The sequence below is a fragment of the Canis lupus genome, chromosome 34, assembly GCF_011100685.1.
Source record: "Canis lupus familiaris isolate Mischka breed German Shepherd chromosome 34, alternate assembly UU_Cfam_GSD_1.0, whole genome shotgun sequence".
Lineage (NCBI taxonomy): Eukaryota > Metazoa > Chordata > Mammalia > Carnivora > Canidae > Canis > Canis lupus.
Genome location: NC_049255.1, coordinates 22683771 through 22688010, shown reverse-complemented (window position 1 = coordinate 22688010; position 4240 = coordinate 22683771). Strand labels below are relative to the sequence as shown.

General features: G+C 55.7%; 1 protein-coding gene across 5 annotated transcripts in view; it reads right to left on the bottom strand.

Annotated features, from left to right (window-relative positions):
• The window catches only part of IL1RAP (interleukin 1 receptor accessory protein), a 127962-nt gene extending 124898 nt beyond the window's left edge, over positions 1 to 3064 (bottom strand). For 3 of the 5 annotated variants that reach the window (XR_005383906.1, XR_005383905.1, XR_005383907.1), the window contains exon 1: positions 2968 to 3060. The gene's annotated coding sequence lies outside the window, so the exon portion shown is untranslated. Of the gene's footprint in view, positions 1 to 2967 lie in introns of all 5 variants that reach the window. The other 2 variants (XM_038583694.1, XM_038583696.1) reach the window with 2 other exon arrangements.
• Positions 3065 to 4240: the final 1176 nt, after the last annotated feature.

Below are 4240 nucleotides of genomic sequence, written 5' to 3'. Positions count from 1 at the left end.
CTGGGCAATCTCTCTCGTTTTTCTGAGTCTCACTTGTTCTCTTTCTCAGTAAAATGGAGATCAGCCAAGACAAGATCTTTAATGAGCACCTATTTACTACATACACTTTGCATTATTCCACTTAATTTTATCGTCATACAAATCCTTGGGGTAAGCATTTTCTTTACCATGTTAGAACTGGATAAAAACCAAAGCTCTGATTGGTGAAATAAATCACTCAGGATTACCTAGCTGCAGAGGCATTAGGGCTGAAGTTTGAATCTGACCACAAAACCTGAGCCCCTGCCACCATTAATATGCCTGCCATGTCTTTCTCCCAGAGCTACCCCAGTAGCAAGAAAGAGAATATATATGGAACATGCTTTGAAAATTTTAAAGTTCTCTACATATGTGTGTATGGCTTTTGTAACAATCTGGATAAGGAGGCAAGGTATGACTGGGTAGCCTTTCTTAAAAAGAACCAGAACCTAAAGAAATTACCTTCCAATCTCCCTTTCATCCCCTTGTTCTGACTTTTTTTTTTTTTTTTTTTTTTTTTTTTTTTTTTTTTTTTTAGCATTTTCCTTTTGCCCCACAAGTCCCCTATTCCTCAGGCACCCGTTCAGATATATCCCGGCCAGCTCATCACAATGCATGCACACGGTGCAGGCTGACGGAAGCAAGTGATCCCAGCCTCTGCAAACGCTGGTGCGGGAGGTACCTAGAGGGGCGCCACCAAGTGCCTCCCTCCCCTCAAGATGTATCACACCCCCTCCTATGCAGCATCAATACCCCCACGCAAATGGGACGGACTGGGAAGCAGGCAGCCAACTCTAAATGCTGCACACTCAATTCGGGGACTTACAGCACAGCCAAGAGACGGTAGTAAATAACTGTATGCAGTCAATCAGAATAAAATCAATTTTCATGAGCCTGGTGGGGATATATGAGGGGAGCGATTTCGTTTTAAAAGAACAATAATTAAGGAAGACTAGAGTAGGCATGTGTAGCATTTATGTTTAAATAAGGTAAGTTTGAATCCAGAAGGACTGAATTTAGCAACATCACAGCATAATCCCAAAGAAATACATGAGAATTGCGTTGCTCTTTTCCCCCACGAAAGGACACATAAAGTTGCTTGTCTGACATAAGACAGCAAGAATACAAGGCTTAGCGCAGTCTGTAGCAGAGACGGGACTTCCAACTTCTCTTGCCTTTCTACTTTTCACCAGATTCGAGACCCTCTTTGCTAGGAAAGAAGGATGCCTCAGATCAGAGCTTCCTGGACCTGAGGCTTGGCCTAAAAACAAAGGGTTTGGCATCACTGAGAAACAATAATTCTGTATTCCAACTCAAGCAGCCATGATCAAAGTCACAAGGAGACAACAGTCGGAAAACACTTTCTATAAAAGCTGTTCAAACTCCAAATAAGAAAAATAAAAAGCCACAACATTCCAGATTTAAAAAAAGAAAAAGAAGAAAGAAGGAAAGAAGAGAGAAAGAAGAAAGAAGAAAAGAAGAAAGAAAGAAGAAAACAAGACAAAAGAAAAAAAAAAAAAAAGAAAAGAAAGAAAGAAGAAAGAAAAGAAAAGAAAGAAAAGAGAAACAAAGAAGAAAAAGAAAAAGCAAGAAAGAAAGAAAGAACAGAAAGAACAAGAAAGAAAAAAAAGAAAGAAGAGGAAGAAGCTCGAGAGAGGACGGAGGAAGGAAAAGCTTCGCCGTCCTCGAGATTCTTCCTTGGAAGGGAGGGAGGGAGGGAGGGAGGGAAAGGAAAGGAAAAGTCACCTTAAGGTAGTATGAAATCATCTTTCTGAAAATCCACTGTCTCCAGGGTCAGTGTAGAACAGTATCTACAACAGTGACCATCAATCTCGAATTAACCAGATGCCAGGGCAGGCACTGCGCTAGACCTACCATTTGAAGGATCCCATTTCATCCCCCCAACTACCCCCAGGGGTCATTGTGATCCTCACAATCTGCAGGTAGCCGCGGGGGGCGGGGGGGCTACTGACCACCAGAGAGGTGGGCCAACCAGCCGGGCCAAGTTCACCAGCCGCTGCTCGGCGGAGCGGGAGCCCAGGCCCGGTGAACCGTCCTCCCGGGCCCAGGTCCGCGGCAGAGGCGCCTCCCGGGCGCGGTGGGTCTCTATTTCCTCCACCGGGGGTGGGTCTCTATGTCGCCACCGGGAGTGGAGGGAAGACACGCTAGCGACTGGCTCTTAAAGGAAACAGCAGAAGTTTGCTTTTTATGTTTGTGATTTCTGTCTTACGCTCGGCTTCCCTGCTGGCTCCCGGCACCCGGCGGGGGCAGGGGCCCGGGCTCCGCGAGGCCAGCATCGCGCACCGAGGGGCATCCTCTGGGCTCCGGGACCGCCAGCCTCCTCCCCCCGCGCGGGGGCCAGCGGCGAGCACCAACCCCAGGCCTCGGCCCCCGACGCCCCTCCCTCGCCAGCGCCCCCCGCCCCCCCGCCCCCCCACCCCCACCCCCACCCCCACCCCAGGAGCCGGGCAGACGCCCAGGGCAGGGGCATCTTCTGAGAAAGCAGGTCAGGGAGGCCGGAGCGGAGCCGCGAGCAGCCTTTCCCCGGCCGGCCAGGACCGCGGCAGGGAGCGGCAGGAGGCGCGCCGGGACACAGCGCCCGCTCCCACCCACGCCGCCTGCACAGCGCCCGGAGCAGCCCGCGCGGGCGGGCGGGCGGGCGGGGGTGCACCGGGTGCATCTCTTCAAGGGCTGGACGCGGGGTGCAGCCTGGCGCAGCCGTCCCCAAACCGCGGTCCCTAAACGCCCACAGGGCAAAGACGGGGCTCTGAGCTGGGTTCGAGTCCCGCGCGCAGCACTACTTCGCGGGGTGGCCCCTCCCGCTCGCTCTGTGCCTCGGTGTGTCCTCCCGGGAAAGAAGAGGGGGACGCGCCGGTCCGCAGGGGTCCTTCCACCCCGAGACCCCGTGGGTAGCGCTTCCTCCGAGCCCCAAGACCGCGAGACACTCACCTTCCCCGGGGGCAGAGCGGGCGCGGCGCAGCGGGGCGCGGGGGCAGGGTCGCCCGGCGCGGCTCCTCCCGCCCAGTCCGGCCCGAGCGCAGCCCGGGGACCCCGATCCGGCCGGTCGTCCCCCCCGACGAGCCTCTTACTTTCCGCCGCACTTTCTTTTTCCCCCTTTGGGGCTCCTCCCCCCGCGCGGCGCGATTGGCCGCCGCCGCGCTGCTCCGGCTCCACCCGCCGCCCGGGCTCCGGCCCCCCGCGCCCCGGGCTCCGCCGAGCTGCGGCCGCGGGGCGGCTCCGGGGGCGGCTCCGAGGGCAGCTCCGCCCGCGGCGAGGAGGGGCCGCGCGGGGCCCAGGCTGCCGGGGCGCCCCCTGCCACCGCCTGCGCCGGCCGGAGCGCGCCCTCGGGGGGCGGGGGGGCCGGGGCTGCCCGCGCGGGCGCCCCTTGCAAGATCCTGGTCTTGGGGGCCGGGTCGCTGCCCCCCGACCCCCCGCTCTGCGCACTCAGCGAGGCCCTGGCTCAATTGGGGCGACAGGATGTGCGCGCGCCCACCGCGTGCCCAGCGCAGAGCGCGGCAGGAGGAAAAGACTCGATTTTCCTTGTTCCGGAACTCTTGCTCCGCCACGAGTGACAGTCGTGGGACAGACACATGGTCATGACAGCAGGACCGAATCTGTATTTTCCACTGGGGGGCGGGGGATACCCAGTGCCTAGCACGGTGCCTGGCACAGAGTAGGCCCCCAGTACATGCGGAATGGATGAATGAATGAATGAATGAATGAATGAATGAATGAATGAATGAATGATAGTTATGGAAGGAAATCATCTCAAAAAATACTACTTCTCATTTATTCATTCCCATTTCTTCAGATTTTTTTTAAATATTTTATTTATTTATTCCTGAGAGAGAGAGAGGCAGAGACAGAAGCAGGCTCCACGCAGGGAGCCCGACGTGGGACTCGATCCTGGGACTCCAGGATCAGGCCCTGGGCTGAAGGCAGGTGCTAAACCGCTGAGCCACCCGGGCTGCCCCCGTTTCTCCAGATTTCTATCAGAGCCCTCAAGTGTTCTCTCTCACTCTAGATGATAGGTCTCTATAATCATCCTAACACGATTCATAAGGACTTTCACTGTTCTTTGTTCAAGAGCCTTCCGCTGGTGGTAATCCCTCGATTTCTTCCTGACTGGCAGGGCCCTGTCACCACCTGTCCCCATTTCTGACACCTCCTAACAAAGGCCGTCTACCACAGTTAGGTGTCTCTTCGCACAGGCCGTGCCCAC